At 40.6% G+C, this 21,171-nt stretch overlaps 17 non-coding genes across 17 annotated transcripts; all 17 read left to right on the top strand.

The window, feature by feature from the left end:
• Positions 1-858: 858 nt before the first annotated feature.
• TRNAE-UUC (transfer RNA glutamic acid (anticodon UUC)) lies at positions 859-930 on the top strand. Its single transcript has one exon. It is a non-coding gene; the product is annotated as a tRNA-Glu (tRNA).
• A 613-nt stretch (positions 931-1,543) lies between these two features.
• On the top strand, positions 1,544-1,615 carry TRNAE-UUC (transfer RNA glutamic acid (anticodon UUC)). Its single transcript has one exon. It is a non-coding gene; the product is annotated as a tRNA-Glu (tRNA).
• A 614-nt stretch (positions 1,616-2,229) lies between these two features.
• TRNAE-UUC (transfer RNA glutamic acid (anticodon UUC)) lies at positions 2,230-2,301 on the top strand. Its single transcript has one exon. It is a non-coding gene; the product is annotated as a tRNA-Glu (tRNA).
• A 477-nt stretch (positions 2,302-2,778) lies between these two features.
• Positions 2,779-2,850, top strand: TRNAE-UUC (transfer RNA glutamic acid (anticodon UUC)). The gene has a single exon. It is a non-coding gene; the product is annotated as a tRNA-Glu (tRNA).
• Positions 2,851-3,463: 613 nt separating this feature from the next.
• On the top strand, positions 3,464-3,535 carry TRNAE-UUC (transfer RNA glutamic acid (anticodon UUC)). The gene has a single exon. It is a non-coding gene; the product is annotated as a tRNA-Glu (tRNA).
• A 1,026-nt stretch (positions 3,536-4,561) lies between these two features.
• On the top strand, positions 4,562-4,633 carry TRNAE-UUC (transfer RNA glutamic acid (anticodon UUC)). The gene has a single exon. It is a non-coding gene; the product is annotated as a tRNA-Glu (tRNA).
• A 1,160-nt stretch (positions 4,634-5,793) lies between these two features.
• TRNAE-UUC (transfer RNA glutamic acid (anticodon UUC)) lies at positions 5,794-5,865 on the top strand. The gene has a single exon. It is a non-coding gene; the product is annotated as a tRNA-Glu (tRNA).
• Positions 5,866-6,067: 202 nt separating this feature from the next.
• TRNAE-UUC (transfer RNA glutamic acid (anticodon UUC)) lies at positions 6,068-6,139 on the top strand. The gene has a single exon. It is a non-coding gene; the product is annotated as a tRNA-Glu (tRNA).
• A 2,389-nt stretch (positions 6,140-8,528) lies between these two features.
• On the top strand, positions 8,529-8,600 carry TRNAE-UUC (transfer RNA glutamic acid (anticodon UUC)). Its single transcript has one exon. It is a non-coding gene; the product is annotated as a tRNA-Glu (tRNA).
• Positions 8,601-8,666: 66 nt separating this feature from the next.
• Positions 8,667-8,738, top strand: TRNAE-UUC (transfer RNA glutamic acid (anticodon UUC)). Its single transcript has one exon. It is a non-coding gene; the product is annotated as a tRNA-Glu (tRNA).
• A 476-nt stretch (positions 8,739-9,214) lies between these two features.
• On the top strand, positions 9,215-9,286 carry TRNAE-UUC (transfer RNA glutamic acid (anticodon UUC)). The gene has a single exon. It is a non-coding gene; the product is annotated as a tRNA-Glu (tRNA).
• Positions 9,287-9,626: 340 nt separating this feature from the next.
• TRNAE-UUC (transfer RNA glutamic acid (anticodon UUC)) lies at positions 9,627-9,698 on the top strand. Its single transcript has one exon. It is a non-coding gene; the product is annotated as a tRNA-Glu (tRNA).
• A 1,157-nt stretch (positions 9,699-10,855) lies between these two features.
• TRNAE-UUC (transfer RNA glutamic acid (anticodon UUC)) lies at positions 10,856-10,927 on the top strand. Its single transcript has one exon. It is a non-coding gene; the product is annotated as a tRNA-Glu (tRNA).
• A 2,395-nt stretch (positions 10,928-13,322) lies between these two features.
• On the top strand, positions 13,323-13,394 carry TRNAE-UUC (transfer RNA glutamic acid (anticodon UUC)). The gene has a single exon. It is a non-coding gene; the product is annotated as a tRNA-Glu (tRNA).
• Positions 13,395-14,420: 1,026 nt separating this feature from the next.
• On the top strand, positions 14,421-14,492 carry TRNAE-UUC (transfer RNA glutamic acid (anticodon UUC)). Its single transcript has one exon. It is a non-coding gene; the product is annotated as a tRNA-Glu (tRNA).
• Positions 14,493-16,204: 1,712 nt separating this feature from the next.
• On the top strand, positions 16,205-16,276 carry TRNAE-UUC (transfer RNA glutamic acid (anticodon UUC)). Its single transcript has one exon. It is a non-coding gene; the product is annotated as a tRNA-Glu (tRNA).
• A 3,079-nt stretch (positions 16,277-19,355) lies between these two features.
• TRNAE-UUC (transfer RNA glutamic acid (anticodon UUC)) lies at positions 19,356-19,427 on the top strand. The gene has a single exon. It is a non-coding gene; the product is annotated as a tRNA-Glu (tRNA).
• Positions 19,428-21,171: the final 1,744 nt, after the last annotated feature.

Consider the following 21,171-nt stretch of genomic DNA (forward strand, 5'->3'; position numbering starts at 1 on the left):
CGATACTAGGAACTCAATTAGTAAAACCCAAGCAGATCCGATTTGGTCTAGTGGCTACGATATCTGGCTTCACCCAGAAGGCACTTGTTCAATTCCCGGTATCTGACGTCAGTTTTCTAAAATCTTTATTATGAAACGATAGAAGAAGCAACAATGGTGAAAACTCAAGCAGATCCGATATGGTCTAGTGGCTAGGATATCTGGCTTTCACCCAGAAGGCCCGGGTACAATTGCCGGTATCAGAGGTCAGTTTTCTAAATTTTTTTATTAAGAAACGATACTAGGAACTTAATTGTTAGAACCCAAGCAGATCCGATATGGTCTAGTGGCTAGATTATCTTTCCCTCACCCAGAAGGCACTTGTTCAATTCCCGGTATCTGAGGTCAGTTTTCTAAATTCTTTATTAAGAAAAAATACTAGGAACTCAATTGTTAAAACCCAAGCAGACCCGATATGGTCTAGTGGCTAGGATATCTGGCTTCACCCAGAAGGCACTTGTTCAATTCCCGGTATCTGACGTCAGTTTTCTAAAATCTTTATTATGAAACGAAAGAAGAAGCTCAATAGTGGAAACCCAAGCAGATCCGGTATGGTGTAGTGGCTAGGATATCTGGCTTTCACCCAGAAGGCCCGGGTACAATTCCCGGTATCAGAGGTCAGTTTTCTAAATTTTTTTATTAAGAAACGATACTAGGAACTTAATTGTTAGAACGCAAGCAGATCCGATATGGTCTAGTGGCTATATTATCTTTCCCTCACCCAGAAGGCACTTGTTCAATTCCCGGTATCTGAGGTCAGTTTCCTAAATCTTTATTATGAAACGATAGAAGAACCTTAATGGTGAAGACTCGAGCAGATCCGATATGGTCTAGTGGCTAGGATATCTGGCTTTCACCCAGAAGGCCCGGGTTCAATTCCCGGTATCGGAGGTCAGTTTTCTAAATTTTTTATTAAGAAACGAAACTAGGAACTCAATTGTTAAAACCCGAGCAGATCCGATATGGTCTAGTGGCTACAATATCTGGCTTCACCCAGAAGGCACTTGTTCAATTCCCGGTATCTGACGTCAGTTTTCTAAAATCTTTATTATGAAACGATAGAAGAAGCAACAATGGTGAAAACTCAAGCAGATCCGATATGGTCTAGTGGCTAGGATATCTGGCTTTCACCCAGAAGGCCCGGGTACAATTGCCGGTATCAGAGGTCAGTTTTCTAAATTTTTTTATTAAGAAACGATACTAGGAACTTAATTGTTAGAACCCAAGCAGATCCGATATGGTCTAGTGGCTAGATTATCTTTCCCTCACCCAGAAGGCACTTGTTCAATTATCGGTATCTGAGGTCAGTTTTCTAAATTCTTTATTAAGAAAAAATACTAGGAACTCAATTGTTAAAACCCAAGCAGACCCGATATGGTCTAGTGGCTAGGATATCTGGCTTCACCCAGAAGGCACTTGTTCAATTCCCGGTATCTGACGTCAGTTTTCTAAAATCTTTATTATGAAACGAAAGAAGAAGCTCAATAGTGGAAACCCAAGCAGATCCGATATGGTCTAGAGGCTAGGATATCTGGCTTTCACCCAGAAGGCCCGGGTTCAATTCCCGGTATCGGAGCGCAGTTTTCGAAAATTTTTTTATTAAGAAACGATACTAGGAACTCAATTGCTAAAACCCAAGCAGATTCGATATGGTCTAGTGGCTAGGATATCTGGCTTTCACCCACAAGGCCTGGGTACAATTCCCGGTATCAGAGGTCAGTTTTCTAAATTTTTTTATTAAGAAACGATAATAGGAACTTAATTGTTAGAACGCAAGAAGATCCGATATGGTCTAGTGGCTAGATTATCTTTCCCTCACCCAGAAGGCACTTGTTCAATTCCCGGTATCTGAGGTCAGTTTTCTAAATTCTTTATTAAGAAAAGATACTAGGAACTCAATTGTTAAAACCCTAGCAGATCCGATATGGTCTAGTGGCTAGGATATCTGGCTTCACCCAGAAGGCACTTGTTCAATTCCCGGTATCTGACGTCAGTTTTCTAAAATCTTTATTATGAAACGAAAGAAGAAGCTCAATAGTGGAAACCCAAGCAGATCCGATATGGTCTAGTGGCTAGGATATCTGGCTTCACCCAGAAGGCACTTGTTCAATTCCCGGTATCTGACGTCAGTTACCTAAAATCTTTATTGTGAAAAGAAAGAAGAAGCTCAATAGTGGAAACCCAAGCAGATCCGATATGGTCTAGTGGCTAGGATATCTGGCTTTCACCCAGAAGGCCCGGGTTCAATTCCCGGTATCGGGGGTCAGTTTTCGAAAAATTTTAATTAAGAAACGATACTAGGAACTCAATTGTTAAAACCCAAGCAGATCCGATATGGTCTAGTGGCTAAGATATCTGGCTTTCACCCACAAGGCCTGGGTACAATTCCCGGTATCAGAGGTCAGTTTTCTAAATTTTTTTATTAAGAAACGATAATAGGAACTTAATTGTTAGAACGCAAGAAGATCCGATATGGTCTAGTGGCTAGATTATCTTTCCCTCACCCAGAAGGCACTTGTTCAATTCCCGGTATCTGAGGTCAGTTTTCTAAATTCTTTATTAAGAAAAGATACTAGGAACTCAATTGTTAAAACCCTAGCAGATCCGATATGGTCTAGTGGCTAGGATATCTGGCTTCACCCAGAAGGCACTTGTTCAATTCCCGGTATCTGACGTCAGTTTTCTAAAATCTTTATTATGAAACGAAAGAAGAAGCTCAATAGTGGAAACCCAAGCAGATCCGATATGGTCTAGTGGCTAGGATATCTGGTTTTCACCCAGAAGGCCCGGGTTCAATTCCCGGTATCGGAGGTCAGTTTTCTAAAATTTTTTATTAAGAAACGATACTAGGAGTTCAATTGTTAAAACCCAAGCAGATCCGATATGGTCTAGTGGCTAGGATATCTGGCTTTCACCCACAAGGCCTGGGTACAATTCCCGGTATCTGAGGTCAGTTTTCTAAATTCTTTATTAAGAAAAGATACTAGGAACTCAATTGTTAAAACCCAAGCAGATCCGATATGGTCTAGTGGCTAGGATATCTGGCTTCACCCAGAAGGCACTTGTTCAATTCCCGGTATCTGACGTCAGTTTTCTAAAATCTTTATTATGAAACGAAAGAAGAAGCTCAATAGTGGAAACCCAAGCAGATCCGATATGGTGTAGTGGCTAGGATATCTGGCTTTCACCCAGAAGGCCCGGGTGCAATTCCCGGTATCGGAGGTCAGTTTTCGAAAATTTTTTATTAAGAAACGATACTAGGAACTCAATTGTTAAAACCCAAGCAGATCCGATATGGTCTAGTGGCTAGGATATCTGGCTTCACCCAGAAGGCACTTGTTCAATTCCCGGTATCTGACGTCAGTTTTCTAAAATCTTTATTATGAAACGAAAGAAGAAGCTCAATAGTGGAAACCCAAGGAGATCCGATATGGTCTAGTGGCTAGGATATCTGGCTTTCACCCAGAAGGCCCGGGTTCAATTCCCGGTATCGGAGGTCAGTTTTCGAAAAATTTTTATTAAGAAACGATACTAGGAACTCAATTGTTAAAAACCAAGCAGATCCGATATGGTCTAGTGGCTAGGATATCTGGCTTTCACCCACAAGGCCTGGGTACAATTCCCGGTATCTGAGGTCAGTTTTCTAAATTCTTTATTAAGAAAAGATACTAGGAACTCAATTGTTAAAACCCAAGCAGATCCGATATGGTCTAGTGGCTAGGATATCTGGCTTCACCCAGAAGGCACTTGTTCAATTCCCGGTATCTGACGTCAGTTTTCTAAAATATTTATTATGAAACGAAAGAAGAAGCTCAATAGTGGAAACCCAAGCAGATCCGATATGGTCTAGTGGCTAGGATATCTGGCTTTCACCCACAAGGCCCGGGTACAATTCCCGGTATCAGAGGTCAGTTTTCTAAATTTTTTTATTAAGAAACGATACTAGGAACTTAATTGTTAGAACCCAAGCAGATCCGATATGGTCTAGTGGATAGGAAATCTGGCTTTCACCCAGAAGGCCCGGGTTCAGATCCCGGTGTCAGAGGTCAGTTTTCTAAATTCTTTATTAAGAAACGATACTAGGAACTCAATTGTTAAAACCCAAGCAGATCCGATACGGTCTAGTGGCTACGATATCTGGCTTCACCCAGAAGGCACTTGTTCAATTCCCGGTATCTGACGTCAGTTTTCTAAAATCTTTATTATGAAACGATAGAAGAAGCAACAATGGTGAAAACTCAAGCAGATCCGATATGGTCTAGTGGCTAGGATATCTGGCTTTCGCCTAGAAGGCCCGGGTACAATTCCCGGTTTCAGAGGTCAGTTTTCTAAATTTTTTTTTTAAGAAACGATACTAGGAGCTTAATTGTTAGAACCCAAGCAGATCCGATATGGTCTAGTGGCTAGATTATCTTTCCCTCACCCAGAAGGCACTTGTTCAATTCCCGGTATCTGAGGTCAGTTTTCTAAATTCTTTATTAAGAAAAGATACTAGGAACTCAATTGTTAAAACCCAAGCAGATCCGATATGGTCTAGTGGCTAGGATATCTGGCTTTCACCCAGAAGGCCCGGGTTCAAATCCCGGTATCGGAGGTCAGTTTTCTAAAATTTTTTATTAAGAAACGATACTAGGAACTCAATTGTTAAAACCCAAGCAGATCCGATATGGGCTAGTGGCTAGGATATCTGGCTTTCACCCACAAGGCCTGGGTACAATTCCCGGTATCTGAGGTCAGTTTTCTAAATTTTTTTATTAAGAAACGATACTAGAAACTTAATTGTTAGAACCCAAGCAGATCCGATATGGTCTAGTGGATAGGAAATCTGGCTTTCACCCAGAAGGCCCGGGTTCAGATCCCGGTATCGGAGGTCAGTTTTCCAAATTCTTTATTAAGAAACGATTCTGGGAACTCAATTGTTAAAACCCAAGCAGATCCGATTTGGTCTAGTGGCTACGATATCTGGCTTCACCCAGAAGGCACTTGTTCAATTCCCGGTATCTGACGTCCGTTTTCTAAAATCTTTATTATGAAACGAAAGAAGAAGGTCAATGGTGAAAACTCAAGCAGATCCGATATGGTCTAGTGGATAGGAAATCTGGCTTTCACCCAGAAGGCCAGGGTTCAGATCCCGGTGTCAGAGGTCAGTTTTCTAAATTCTTTATTAAGAAACGATACTAGGAACTCAATTGTTATAACCCAAGCAGATCCGATACGGTTTAGTGGCTACGATATCTGGCTTCACCCAGAAGGCACTTGTTCAATTCCCGGTATCTGACGTCAGTTTTCTAAAATCTTTATTATGAAACGATAGAAGAAGCAACAATGGTGAAAAGTCAAGCAGATCCGATATGGTCTAGTGGCTAGGATATCTGGCTTTCACCCAGATTCCCGGGTTCAATTCCCGGTATCGGAGGTCAGTTTTTAAATTTTTTATTAAGAAACGAAACTAGGAACTCAATTGTTAAAACCAGAGCAGATCCGATATGGTCTAGTGGCTAGGATATCTGGCTTTCACCCACAAGGCCCGGGTACAATTCCCGGTATCAGAGGTCAGTTTTCTAAATTTTTTTATTAAGAAACGATACTAGGAACTTAATTGTTAGAACCCAAGCAGATCCAATATGGTCTATTGGCTAGGATATCTGGCTTCACCCAGAATGCACTTGTTCAATTCCCGGTATCTGACGTCAGTTTTCTAAAATCTTTATTATGAAACGAAAGAAGAAGCTCAATGGTGAAAACTCAAGCAGTTCCGATATGGTCTAGTGGCTAGGATATCTGGCTTTCAACCAGAAGGCCCGGGTTCAATTCCCGGTATCGGAGGTCAGTTTTCTAAATTTTTTATTAAGAAACGATACAAGGAACTCAATTGTTAAAACCCAAGCAGATCCGATATGGTCTAGTGGCTAGGATATCTGGCTTTCACCCAGAAGGCCCGGGTTCAATTCCCGGTATCTGACGTCAGTTTTCTAAAATCTTTATTATGAAACGAAAGAAGAAGCTCAATGGTGAAAACTCAAGCAGTTCCGATATGGTCTAGTGGCTAGGATATCTGGCTTTCAACCAGAAGGCCCGGGTTCAATTCCCGGTATCGGAGGTCAGTTTTCTAAATTTTTTATTAAGAAACGATACTAGGAACTAAATTGTTAAAACCCAAGCAGATCCGATATGGTCTAGTGGCTAGATTATCTTTCCCTCACCCAGAAGGCACTTGTTCAATTCCCGGTATCTGAGGTCAGTTTTCCAAATTCTTTATTAAGAAACGATACTAGGAACTCAATTGTTAAAACCCAAGCAGATCCGATTTGGTCTAGTGGCTACGATATCTGGCTTCACCCAGAAGGTACTTGTTCAATTCCCGGTATCTGACGTCCGTTTTCTAAAATCTTTATTATGAAACGAAAGAAGAAGCTCAATGGTGAAAACTCAAGCAGATCCGATATGGTCTAGTGGATAGGAAATATGACTTTCACCCAGAGGGCCCGGGTTCAGATCCCGGTATCGGAGGTCAGTTTTCTAAATTTTTTATTAAGAAACGATACTAGGAACTCAATTGTTAAAACCCAAGCATATCCGATTTGGTCTAGTGGCTACGATATCTGGCTTCACCCAGAAGGCACTTGTTCAATTCCCGGTATCTGACGTCCGTTTTCTAAAATCTTTATTATGAAACGAAAGAAGAAGCTCAATGGTGAAAACTCAAGCAGATCCGATACGGTCTACTGGATAGGAAATCTGGCTTTCACCCAGAAGGCCAGGGTTCAGATCCTGGTATCGGAGGTCAGTTTTCTAAATTCTTTATTAAGAAACGATACTAGGAACTCAATTGTTTAAACCCAAGCAGATCCGATATGGTCTAGTGGCTAGGATATCTGGCTTTCACCCACAAGGCCCGGGTACAATTCCCGGTATCAGAGGTCAGTTTTCTAAATTTTTTTATTAAGAAACGATACTAGGAACTTAATTGTTAGAACGCAAGCAGATCCGATATGGTCTAGTGGCTAGATTATCTTTCCCTCACCCAGAAGGCACTTGTTCAATTCCCGGTATCTGAGGTCAGTTTTCTAAATTCTTTATTAAGAAAAGATACTAGGAACTCAATTGTTAAAACCCAAGCAGATCCAATATGGTCTATTGGCTAGGATATCTGGCTTCACCCAGAAGGCACTTGTTCAATTCCCGGTATCTGACGTCCGTTTTCTAAAATCTTTATTATGAAACGAAAGAAGAAGCTCAATGGTGAAAACTCAAGCAGATCCGATATGGTCTAGTGGATAGGAAATCTGGCTTTCACCCAGAAGGCCCGGGTTCAGATCCCGGTATCGGAGGTCAGTTTTCTAAATTCTTTATTAAGAAACGATACTAGGAACTCAATTGTTAAAACCCAAGCAGATCCGATATGGTCTAGTGGCTACGATATCTGGCTTCACCCAGAAGGCACTTGTTCAATTCCCGGTATCTGACGTCAGTTTTCTAAAATCTTTATTATGAAACGATAGAAGAAGCAACAATGGTGAAAAGTCAAGCAGATCCGATATGGTCTAGTGGCTAGGATATCTGGCTTTCACCCAGAAGGCCCGGGTACAATTCCCGGTATCGGAGGTCAGTTTTCTAAATTCTTTATTAAGAAAAGATACTAGGAACTCAATTGTTAAAACCCAAGCAGATCCAATATGGTCTATTGGCTAGGATATCTGGCTTCACCCAGAATGCACTTCATCAATTCCCGGTATCTGACGTCAGTTTTCTAAAATCTTTATTATGAAACGAAAGAAGAAGCTCAATGGTGAAAACTCAAGCAGTTCCGACATGGTCTATTGTCTAGGATATCTGGCTTTCACCCAGAAGGCCCGGGTTCAATTCCCGGTATCGGAGGTCAGTTTTCTAAATTTTTATTATGAAACGAAAGAAGAAGCTCAATGGTGAAAACTCAAGCAGTTCCGACATGGTCTATTGTCTAGGATATCTGGCTTTCACCCAGAAGGCCCGGGTTCAATTCCCGGTATCGGAGGTCAGTTTTCTAAATTTTTTTATTAAGAAACGATACTAGGAACTCAATTGTTAAAACCCAAGCAGATCCGATATGGTCTAGTGGCTAGATTATCTTTCCCTCACCCAGAAGGCACTTGTTCAATTCCCGGTATCTGAGGTCAGTTTTCTAAATTCTTAATAAAGAAAAGATACTAGGAACTTAATTGTTAAAACCCAAGCAGATCCAATATGGTCTATTGGCTAGGATATCTGGCTTCACCCAGAATGCACTTGTTCAATTCCCGGTATCTGACGTCAGTTTTCTAAAATCTTTATTATGAAACGAAAGAAGAAGCTCAATGGTGAAAACTCAAGCAGTTCCGACATGGTCTATTGTCTAGGATATCTGGCTTTCACCCAGAAGGCCCGGGTTCAATTCCCGGTATCGGAGGTCAGTTTTCTAAATTTTTATTATGAAACGAAAGAAGAAGCTCAATGGTGAAAAATCAAGCAGTTCCGATATGGTCTAGTGGCGAGGATATCTGGCTTTCACCCAGAAGGCCCGGGTTCAATTCCCGGTATCGGAGGTCAGTTTTCTAAATTTTTTTATTAAGAAACGATACTAGGAACTCAATTGTTAAAGACCAAGCAGATCCGATATGGTCTAGTGGCTAGGATATCTGGCTTTCAACCAGAAGGCCCGGGTTCAATTCCCGGTATCGGAGGTCAGTTTTCTAAATTTTTTATTAATAAACGAAACTAGGAACTCAATTGTTAAAACGCGAGCAGATCCGATATGGTCTAGTGGCTAGGATATCTGGCTTTCACCCACAAGGCCCCTGTACAATTCCCGGTATCAGAGGTCAGTTTTCTAAAATTTTTTATTAAGAAACGATACTAGGAACTTAATTGTTAGAACCCAAGCAGATCCGATATGGTCTAGTGGCTAGATTATCTTTCCCTCACCCAGAAGGCACTTGTTCAATTCCCGGTATCTGAGGTCAGTTTTCTAAATTCTTTATTAAGAAAAGATACTAGGAACTCAATTGTTAAAACCCAAGCAGATCAAATATGGTCTATTGGCTAGGATATCTGGCTTTCACCCAGAAGGCCCGGGTTCAATTCCCGGTATCGGAGGTCAGTTTTCTAAATTTTTATTATGAAACGAAAGAAGAAGCTCAATGGTGAAAACTCAAGCAGTTCCGACATGGTCTAGTGGCTAGGATATCTGGCTTTCAACCAGAAGGCCCGGGTTCAATTCCCGGTATCGGAGGTCAGTTTTCTAAATTTTTTATTAATAAACGAAACTAGGAACTCAATTGTTAAAACGCGAGCAGATCCGATATGGTCTAGTGGCTAGGATATCTGGCTTTCACCCACAAGGCCCCTGTACAATTCCCGGTATCAGAGGTCAGTTTTCTAAAATTTTTTATTAAGAAACGATACTAGGAACTTAATTGTTAGAACCCAAGCAGATCCGATATGGTCTAGTGGCTAGATTATCTTTCCCTCACCCAGAATGCACTTGTTCAATTCCCGGTATCTGAGGTCGGTTTTCTAAATTCTTTATTAAGAAAAGATACTAGGAACTCAATTGTTAAAACCTAAGCAGATCCGATATGGTCTAGTGGCTAGGATATCTGGCTTTCACCCAGAAGGCCCGGGTTCAATTCCCGGTATCGGAGGTCAGTTTTCTAAATTTTTTTATTAAGAAACGATACTAGGAACTCAATTGCTAAAACCCAAGCAGATCCGATATGGTCTAGTGGCTAGATTATCTTTCCCTCACCCAGAAGGCACTTGTTCAATTCCCGGTATCTGAGGTCAGTTTTCTAAATTCTTTATTAAGGAAAGATACTAGAAACTCAATTGTTAAAACCCAAGCAGATCAAATATGGTCTATTGGCTAGGATATCTGGCTTCACCCAGAAGGCCCGGGTTCAATTCCCGGTATCGGAGGTCAGTTTTCTAAATTTTTTTATTAAGAAACGATACTAGGAACTCAATTGTTAAAACCCAAGCAGATCCGATATGGTCTAGTGGCTAGATTATCTTTCCCTCACCCAGAAGGCACTTGTTCAATTCCCGGTATCTGAGGTCAGTTTTCTAAATTCTTTATTAAGAAAAGATACTAGAAACTCAATTGTTAAAACCCAAGCAGATCAAATATGGTCTTTTGGCTAGGATATCTGGCTTCACCCAGAAGGCACTTGTTCAATTCCCGGTTTCTGACGTCAGTTTTCTAAAATCTTTATTATGAAACGAAAGAAGAAGCTCAATGGTGAAAACTCAAGCAGATCCGATATGGTCTAGTGGATAGGAAATCTGGCTTTCACCCAGAAGGCCCGGGTTCAGATCCCGGTATCGGAGGTCAGTTTTCCAAATTCTTTATTAAGAAACGATACTAGGAACTCAATTGTTAAAACCCAAGCAGATCCGATTTGGTCTAGTGGCTACGATATCTGGCTTCACCCAGAAGGTACTTGTTCAATTCCCGGTATCTGACGTCCGTTTTCTAAAATCTTATTATGAAACGAAAGAAGAAGCTCAATAGTGGAAACCCAAGCAGATCCGATATGGTATAGTGGCTAGGATATCTGGCTTTCGCCCAGAAGGCCCGGGTTCAATTCCCGGTATCTGAGGTCAGTTTTCTAAATTCTTTATTAAGAAAAGATACTAGGAACTCAATTGTTAAAACCCAAGCAGATCCGATATGGTCTAGTGGCTAGGATATCTGGCTTCACCCAGAATTCACTTGTTCAATTCCCGGTATCTGACGTCAGTTTTCTAAAATCTTATTATGAAACGAAAGAAGAAGCTCAATAGTGGAAACCCAAGCAGATCCGATATGGTATAGTGGCTAGGATATCTGGCTTTCGCCCAGAAGGCCCGGGTTCAATTCCCGGTATCGGAGGTAAGTTTTCTAAATTTTTTTATTAAGAAACGATACTAGGAACTCAATTGTTAAAACCCATGCAGATCCGATATGGTCTAGTGGCTAGGATATCTGGCTTTCACCCAGAAGGCACTTGTTCAATTCCCGGAATCTGACGTCCGTTTTCTAAAATCTTTATTATGAAACGAAAGAAGAAGCTCAATGGTGAAAACTCAAGCAGATCCGATATGGTCTAGTGGATAGGAAATCTGGCTTTAACCCAGAAGGCCCGGGTTCAGATCCCGGTATCGGAGGTCAGTTTTCCAAATTCTTTATTAAGAATCGATACTAGGAAATCAATTGTTAAAACCCAAGCAGATCCGATATGGTCTAGTGGCTACGATATCTGGCTTCACCCAGAAGGCACTTGTTCAATTCCCGGTATCTGACGTCAGTTTTCTAAAATCTTTATTATGAAACGATAGAAGAAGCAACAATGGTGAAAACTCAAGCAGATCCGATATGGTCTAGTGGCTAGGATATATTGGCTTTCACCCAGAAGGCCCGGGTACAATTCCCGGTATCAGAGGTCAGTTTTCTAAATTTTTTTATTAAGAAACGATACTAGGAACTTAATTGTTAGAACCCAAGCAGATCCGATATGGTCTAGTGGCTAGATTATCTTTCCCTCACCCAGAAGGCACTTGATCAATTCCCGGTATCTGAGGTCAGTTTTCTAAATTCTTTATTAAGAAAAGATACTTGGAACTCAATTGTTAAAACCCAAGCAGATCCGATATGGTCTAGTGGCTAGGATATCTGGCTTCACCCAGAATTCACTTGTTCAATTCCCGGAATCTGTCGCCAGTTATCTAAAATCTTATTATGAAACGAAAGAAGAAGCTCAATAGTGGAAACCCAAGCAGATCCGATATGGTCTAGTGGCTAGGATATCTGGCTTTCACCCAGAAGGCCCGGGTACAATTCCCGGTATCAGAGGTCAGTTTTCTAAATTTTTTTATTAAGAAACGATACTAGGAACTCAATTGTTAAAACCCAAGCAGATCCGATATGGTCTAGTGGCTAGATTATCTTTCCCTCACCCAGAAGGCACTTGTTCAATTCCCGGTATCTGAGGTCAGTTTTCTAAATTCTTTATTAAGAAAAGATACTAGGAACTCAATTGTTAAAACCTAAGCAGATCCGATATGGTCTAGTGGCTAGGATATCTGGCTTTCACCCAGAAGGCACGGGTTAAATTCCCGGTATCGGAGGTCAGTTTTCTAAATTTTTTATTAAGAAACGATACTAGGAACTCAATTGTTAAAACCCAAGCAGATCCGATATGGTCTAGTGGCTAGATTATCTTTCCCTCACCCAGAAGGCACTTGTTCAATTCCCGGTATCTGAGGTCAGTTTTCTAAATTCTTTATTAAGAAAAGATACTAGAAACTCAATTGTTAAAACCCAAGCAGATCAAATATGGTCTATTGGCTAGGATATCTGGCTTCACCCAGAAGGCACTTGTTCAATTCCCGGTTTCTGACGTCAGTTTTCTAAAATCTTTAATATGAAACGAAAGAAGAAGCTCAATGGTGAAAACTCTAGCAGATCCGATATGGTCTAGTGGATAGGAAATCTGGCTTTCACCCAGAAGGCCCGGGTTCAGATCCCGGTATCGGAGGTCAGTTTTCCAAATTCTTTATTAAGAAACGATACTAGGAACTCAATTGTTAAAACCCAAGCAGATCCGATTTGGTCTAGTGGCTACGATATCTGGCTTCACCCAGAAGGTACTTGTTCAATTCCCGGTATCTGACGTCCGTTTTCTAAAATCTTTATTATGAAAAGAAAGAAGAAGCTCAATGGTGAAAACTCAAGCAGATCCGATATGGTCTAGTGGATAGGAAATCTGGCTTTCACCCAGAAGGCCCGGGTTCAGATCCCGGTATCGGAGGTCAGTTTTCCAAATTCTTTATTAAGAAACGATACTAGGAACTCAATTGTTAAAACCCAAGCAGATCCGATATGGTCTAGTGGCTACGATATCTGGCTTCACCCAGAAGGCACTTGTTCAATTCCCGGTATCTGACGTCAGTTTTCTAAAATCTTTATTATGAAACGATAGAAGAAGCAACAATGGTGAAAACTCAAGCAGATCCGATATGGTCTAGTGGCTAGGATATCTGGCTTTCACCCAGAAGGCCCGGGTACAATTCCCGGTATCAGAGGTCAGTTTTCTAAATTTTTTTATTAAGAAACGATACTAAGAACTCAATTGTTAAAACCCAAGCAGATCCGATATGGTCTAGTGGCTAGATTATCTTTCCCTCACCCAGAAGGCACTTGATCAATTCCCGGTATCTGAGGTCAGTTTTCTAAATTCTTTATTAAGAAAAGATACTAGGAACTCAATTGTTAAAACCTAAGCAGATCCGATATGGTCTAGTGGCTAGGATATCTGGCTTTCACCCAGAAGGCCCGGGTTCAATTCCCGGTATCGGAGGTCAGTTTTCTAAATTTTTTTATTAAGAAACGATACTAGGAACTCAATTGTTAAAACCCAAGCAGATCCGATATGGTCTAGTGGCTAGATTATCTTTCCCTCACCCAGAAGGCACTTGTTCAATTCCCGGTAGCTGAGGTCAGTTTTCTAAATTCTTTATTAAGGAAAGATACTAGAAACTCAATTGTTAAAACCCAAGCAGATCAAATATGGTCTATTGGCTAGGACATCTGGCTTCAACAAGAAGGCCCGGGTTCAATTCCCGGTATCGGAGGTCAGTTTTCTAAATTTTTTTATTAAGAAACGATACTAGGAACTCAATTGTTAAAACCCAAGCAGATCCGATATGGTCTAGTGGCTAGATTATCTTTCCCTCACCCAGAAGGCACTTGTTCAATTCCCGGTATCTGAGGTCAGTTTTCTAAACTCTTTATTAAGAAAAGATACTAGGAACTCAATTGTTAAAACCCAAGCAGATCCAATATGGTCTATTGGCTAGGACATCTGGCTTCAACAAGAAGGCCCGGGTTCAATTCCCGGTATCGGAGGTCAGTTTTCTAAATTTTTTTATTAAGAAACGATACTAGGAACTCAATTGTTAAAACCCAAGCAGATCCGATATGGTCTAGTGGCTACGATATCTGGCTTCACCCAGAAGGCACTTGTTCAATTCCAGGTATCTTACGTCAGTTTTCTAAAATCTTTATTATGAAACGATAGAAGAAGCAACAATGGTGAAAACTCAAGCAGTTCCGACATGGTCTATTGTCTAGGATATCTGGCTTTCACCCAGAAGGTCCGGGTTCAATTCCCGGTATCGGAGGTCAGTTTTCTAAATTTTTTTATTAAGAAACGATACTAGGAACTCAATTGTTAAAACCCAAGCAGATCCGATATGGTCTAGTGGCTAGATTATCTTTCCCTCACCCAGAATGTACTTGTTCAATTCCCGGTATCTGAGGTCAGTTTTCTAAATTCTTTATTAAGAAAAGATACTAGGAACTCAAGTGTTAAAACCTAAGCAGATCCGATATGGTCTAGTGGCTAGGATATCTGGCTTTCACCCAGAAGGCCTGGGTTCAATTCCCGGTATCGGAGGTCAGTTTTCTAAATTTTTTTATTAAGAAACGATACTAGGAACTCAATTGTTAAAACCCAAGCAGATCCGATATGGTCTAGTGGCTAGATTATCTTTCCCTCACCCAGAAGGCACTTGTTCAATTCCCGGTATCTGAGGTCAGTTTTCTAAATTCTTTATTAAGGAAAGATACTAGAAACTCAATTGTTAAAATCCAAGCAGATCAAATATGGTCTATTGGCAAGGATATCTGGCTTCACCCAGAAGGCCCGGGTTCAATTCCCGGTATCGGAGGTCAGTTTTCTAAATTTTTTTATTAAGAAACGATACTAGGAACTCAATTGTTAAAACCCAAGCAGATCCGATATGGTCTAGTGGCTAGATTATCTTTCCCTCACCCAGAAGGCACTTGTTCAATTCCCGGTATCTGAGGTCAGTTTTCTAAATTCTTTATTAAGAAAAGATACTAGAAACTCAATTGTTAAAACCCAAGCAGATCAAATATGGTCTATTGGCTAGGATATCTGGCTTCACCCAGAAGGCACTTGTTCAATTCCCGGTTTCTGACGTCAGTTTTCTAAAATCTTTATTATGAAACGAAAGAAGAAGCTCAATGGTGAAAACACAAGCAGATCCGATATGGTCTAGTGGATAGGAAATCTGGCTTTCACCCAGAAGGCCCGGGTACAATTCCCGGTATCAGAGGTCAGTTTTCTAAATTTTTTTATTAAGAAACGATACTAAGAACTCAATTGTTAAAACCCAAGCAGATCCGATATGGTCTAGTGGCTAGATTATCTTTCCCTCACCCAGAAGGCACTTGATCAATTCCCGGTATCTGAGGTCAGTTTTCTAAATTCTTTATTAAGAAAAGATACTAGGAACTCAATTGTTAAAACCTAAGCAGATCCGATATGGTCTAGTGGCTAGGATATCTGGCTTTCACCCAGAAGGCACGGGTTAAATTCCCGGTATCGGAGGTCAGTTTTCTAAATTTTTTTATTAAGAAACGATACTAGGAACTCAATTGTTAAAACCCAAGCAGATCCGATATGGTCTAGTGGCTAGATTATCTTTCCCTCACCCAGAAGGCACTTGTTCAATTCCCGGTATCTGAGGTCAGTTTTCTAAACTCTTTATTAAGAAAAGATACTAGGAACTCAATTGTTAAAACCCAAGCAGATCCAATATGGTCTATTGGCTAGGACATCTGGCTTCAACAAGAAGGCCCGGGTTCAATTCCCGGTATCGGAGGTCAGTTTTCTAAATTTTTTTATTAAGAAACGATACTAGGAACTCAATTGTTAAAACCCAAGCAGATCCGATATGGTCTAGTGGCTACGATATCTGGCTTCACCCAGAAGGCACTTGTTCAATTCCAGGTATCTTACGTCAGTTTTCTAAAATCTTTATTATGAAACGATAGAAGAAGCAACAATGGTGAAAACTCAAGCAGTTCCGACATGGTCTATTGTCTAGGATATCTGGCTTTCACCCAGAAGGTCCGGGTTCAATTCCCGGTATCGGAGGTCAGTTTTCTAAATTTTTTTATTAAGAAACGATACTAGGAACTCAATTGTTAAAACCCAAGCAGATCCGATATGGTCTAGTGGCTAGATTATCTTTCCCTCACCCAGAATGTACTTGTTCAATTCCCGGTATCTGAGGTCAGTTTTCTAAATTCTTTATTAAGAAAAGATACTAGGAACTCAAGTGTTAAAACCTAAGCAGATCCGATATGGTCTAGTGGCTAGGATATCTGGCTTTCACCCAGAAGGCCTGGGTTCAATTCCCGGTATCGGAGGTCAGTTTTCTAAATTTTTTTATTAAGAAACGATACTAGGAACTCAATTGTTAAAACCCAAGCAGATCCGATATGGTCTAGTGGCTAGATTATCTTTCCCTCACCCAGAAGGCACTTGTTCAATTCCCGGTATCTGAGGTCAGTTTTCTAAATTCTTTATTAAGGAAAGATACTAGAAACTCAATTGTTAAAATCCAAGCAGATCAAATATGGTCTATTGGCAAGGATATCTGGCTTCACCCAGAAGGCCCGGGTTCAATTCCCGGTATCGGAGGTCAGTTTTCTAAATTTTTTTATTAAGAAACGATACTAGGAACTCAATTGTTAAAACCCAAGCAGATCCGATATGGTCTAGTGGCTAGATTATCTTTCCCTCACCCAGAAGGCACTTGTTCAATTCCCGGTATCTGAGGTCAGTTTTCTAAATTCTTTATTAAGAAAAGATACTAGAAACTCAATTGTTAAAACCCAAGCAGATCAAATATGGTCTATTGGCTAGGATATCTGGCTTCACCCAGAAGGCACTTGTTCAATTCCCGGTTTCTGACGTCAGTTTTCTAAAATCTTTATTATGAAACGAAAGAAGAAGCTCAATGGTGAAAACACAAGCAGATCCGATATGGTCTAGTGGATAGGAAATCTGGCTTTCACCCAGAAGGCCCGGGTTCAGATCCCGGTATCGGAGGTCAGTTTTCTAAATTTTTTATTAAGAAACGATACTAGGAACTCAATTGTTAAAACCCAAGCAGATCCGATATGGTCTAGTGGCTACGATATCTGGCTTCACCCAGAAGGCACTTGTTCAATTCCCGGTATCTGACGTCAGTTTTCTAAAATCTTTATTAAGAAAAGATACTAGGAACTCAATTGTTAAAACTCAAGCAGATCCGATATGGTCTAGTGGCTAGGATATCTGGCTTTCACCCAGAAGGCACTTGTTCAATTCCCGGTATCTGACGTCCGTTTTCTAAAATCTTTATTATGAAACGAAAGAAGAAGCTCAATGGTGAAAACTCAAGCAGATCCGAAATGGTCTAGTGGATAGGAAAACTGGCTTTCACCCAGAAGGCCCGGGTTCAGATCCCGGTATCGGAGGTCAGTTTTCCAAATTCTTTATTAAGAAAAGATACTAGGAACTCAATTGTTAAAACCCAAGCAGATCCGATATGGTCTAGTGGCTACGATATCTGGCTTCACCCAGAAGGCACTTGTTCAATTCCCGGTATCTGACGTCAGTTTTCTAAAATCTTTATTATGAAACGATAGAAGAAGCAACAATGGTGAAAACTCAAGCAGATCCGATATGGTCTAGTGGCTAGGATATCTGGCTTTCACCCAGAAGGCCCGGGTACAATTCCCGGTATCAGAGGTCAGTTTTCTAAATTTTTTTATTAAGAAACGATACTAAGAACTCAATTGTTAAAACCCAAGCAGATCCGATATGGTCTAGTGGCTAGATTATCTTTCCCTCACCCAGAAGGCACTTGATCAATTCCCGGTATCTGAGGTCAGTTTTCTAAATTCTTTATTAAGAAAAGATACTAGGAACTCAATTGTTAAAACCTAAGCAGATCCGATATGGTCTAGTGGCTAGGATATCTGGCTTTCACCCAGAAGGCACGGGTTAAATTCCCGGTATCGGAGGTCAGTTTTCTAAATTTTTTTATTAAGAAACGATACTAGGAACTCAATTGTTAAAACCCAAGCAGATCCGATATGGTCTAGTGGCTAGATTATCTTTCCCTCACCCAGAAGGCACTTGTTCAATTCCCGGTATCTGAGGTCAGTTTTCTAAATTCTTTATTAAGAAAAGATACTAGGAACTCAATTGTTAAAACCCAAGCAGATCCAATATGGTCTATTGGCTAGGACATCTGGCTTCAACAAGAAGGCCCGGGTTCAATTCCCGGTATCGGAGGTCAGTTTTCTAAATTTTTTTATTAAGAAACGATACTAGGAACTCAATTGTTAAAACCCAAGCAGATCCGATATGGTCTAGTGGCTACGATATCTGGCTTCACCCAGAAGGCACTTGTTCAATTCCAGGTATCTTACGTCAGTTTTCTAAAATCTTTATTATGAAACGATAGAAGAAGCAACAATGGTGAAAACTCAAGCAGTTCCGACATGGTCTATTGTCTAGGATATCTGGCTTCACCCAGAAGGTCCGGGTTCAATTCCCGGTATCGGAGGTCAGTTTTCTAAATTTTTTTATTAAGAAACGATACTAGGAACTCAATTGTTAAAACCCAAGCAGATCCGATATGGTCTAGTGGCTAGATTATCTTTCCCTCACCCAGAAGGCACTTGTTCAATTCCCGGTATCTGAGGTCAGTTTTCTAAATTCTTTATTAAGGAAAGATACTAGAAACTCAATTGTTAAAACCCAAGCAGATAAAATATGGTCTATTGGCTAGGATATCTGGCTTCACCCAGAAGGCCCGGGTTCAATTCCCGGTATCGGAGGTCAGTTTTCTAAATTTTTTTATTAAGAAACGATACTAGGAACTCAATTGTTAAAACCCAAGCAGATCCGATATGGTCTAGTGGCTAGATTATCTTTCCCTCACCCAGAAGGCACTTGTTCAATTCCCGGTATCTGAGGTCAGTTTTCTAAATTCTTTATTAAGAAAAGATACTAGGAACTCAATTGTTAAAACCCAAGCAGATCCGATATGGTCTAGTGGCTAGGATATCTGGCTTCACCCAGAATTCACTTGTTCAATTCCCGGAATCTGACGCCAGTTTTCTAAAATCTTATTATGAAACGAAAGACGAAGCTCAATAGTGGAAACCCAAGCAGATCCGATATGGTCTAGTGGCTAGGATATCTGGCTTTCACCCAGAAGGCCCGGGTACAATTCCCGGTATCAGAGGTCAGTTTTCTAAATTTTTTTATTAAGAAACGATACTAGGAACTCAATTGTTAAAACCCAAGCAGATCCGATATGGTCTAGTGGCTAGATTATCTTTCCCTCACCCAGAAGGCACTTGTTCAATTCCCGGTATCTGAGGTCAGTTTTCTAAATTCTTTATTAAGAAAAGATACTAGGAACTCAATTGTTAAAACCTAAGCAGATCCGATATGGTCTAGTGGCTAGGATATCTGGCTTTCACCCAGAAGGCACGGGTTCAATTCCCGGTATCGGAGGTCAGTTTTCTAAATTTTTTTATTAAGAAACGATACTAGGAACTCAGTTGTTAAAACCCAAGCAGATCCGATATGGTCTAGTGGCTAGATTATCTTTCCCTCACCCAGAAGGCACTTGTTCAATTCCCGGTATCTGAGGTCAGTTTTCTAAATTCTTTATTAAGAAAAGATACTAGGAACTCAATTGTTAAAACCCAAGCAGATCAAATATGGTCTATTGGCTAGGATATCTGGCTTCACCCAGAAGGCCCGGGTTCAATTCCCGGTATCGGAGGTCAGTTTTCTAAATTTTTTTATTAAGAAACGATACTAGGAACTCAATTGTTAAAACCCAAGCAGATCCGATATGGTCTAGTGGCTACGATATCTGGCTTCACCCAGAAGGCACTTGTTCAATTCCCGGTATCTGACGTCAGTTTTCTAAAATCTTTATTATGAAACGATAGAAGAAGAAACAATGGTGAAAACTCAAGCAGATCCGATATGGTCTAGTGGCTAGGATATCTGGCTTTCACCCAGAAGGCCCGGGTACAATTCCCGGTATCAGAGGTCAGTTTTCTAAATTTTTTTATTAAGAAACGATACTAGGAACTTAATTGTTAGAACCCAAGCAGATCCGATATGGTCTAGTGGCTAGATTATCTTTCCCTCACCCAGAAGGCACTTGTTCAATTCCCGGTATCTGAGGTCAGTTTTCTAAATTCTTTATTAAGAAAAGATACTAGGAACTCAATTGTTAAAACCTAAGCAGATCCGATATGGTCTAGTGGCTAGGATATCTGGCTTCACCCAGAATTCACTTGTTCAATTCCCGGAATCTGACGCCAGTTTTCTAAAATCTTATTATGAAACGAAAGACGAAGCTCAATAGTGGAAACCCAAGCAGATCCGATATGGTCTAGTGGCTAGGATATCTGGCTTTCACCCAGAAGGCCCGGGTACAATTCCCGGTATCAGAGGTCAGTTTTCTAAATTTTTTTATTAAGAAACGATACTAGGAACTCAATTGTTAAAACCCAAGCAGATCCGATATGGTCTAGTGGCTAGATTATCTTACCCTCACCCAGAAGGCACTTGTTCAATTCCCGGTATCTGAGGTCAGTTTTCTAAATTCTTTATTAAGAAAAGATACTAGGAACTCAATTGTTAAAACCCAAGCAGATCAAATATGGTCTATTGGCTAGGATATCTGGCTTCACCCAGAAGGCCCGGGTTCAATTCCCGGTATCGGAGGTCAGTTTTCTAAATTTTTTTATTAAGAAACGATACTAGGAACTCAATTGTTAAAACCCAAGCAGATCCGATATGGTCTAGTGGCTAGATTATCTTTCCCTCACCCAGAAGGCACTTGTTCAATTCCCGGTATCTGAGGTCAGTTTTCTAAATTCTTTATTAAGAAAAGATACTAGGAACTCAATTGTTAAAACCCAAGCAGATCCGATATGGTCTAGTGGCTAGGATATCTGGCTTCACCCAGAATTCACTTGTTCAATTCCCGGAATCTGACGCCAGTTTTCTAAAATCTTATTATGAAACGAAAGACGAAGCTCAATAGTGGAAACCCAAGCAGATCCGATATGGTCTAGTGGCTAGGATATCTGGCTTTCACCCAGAAGGCCCGGGTACAATTCCCGGTATCAGAGGTCAGTTTTCTAATTTTTTTTATTAAGAAACGATACTAGGAACTCAATTGTTAAAACCCAAGCAGATCCGATATGGTCTAGTGGCTAGATTATCTTTCCCT

The sequence above is a fragment of the Phalangium opilio genome, unplaced genomic scaffold (genome assembly GCF_054372755.1).
Source record: "Phalangium opilio isolate 3A_F unplaced genomic scaffold, DU_Popi_V2 ptg000039l_1, whole genome shotgun sequence".
In the NCBI taxonomy this organism is placed as follows: Eukaryota; Metazoa; Arthropoda; class Arachnida; order Opiliones; family Phalangiidae; genus Phalangium; species Phalangium opilio.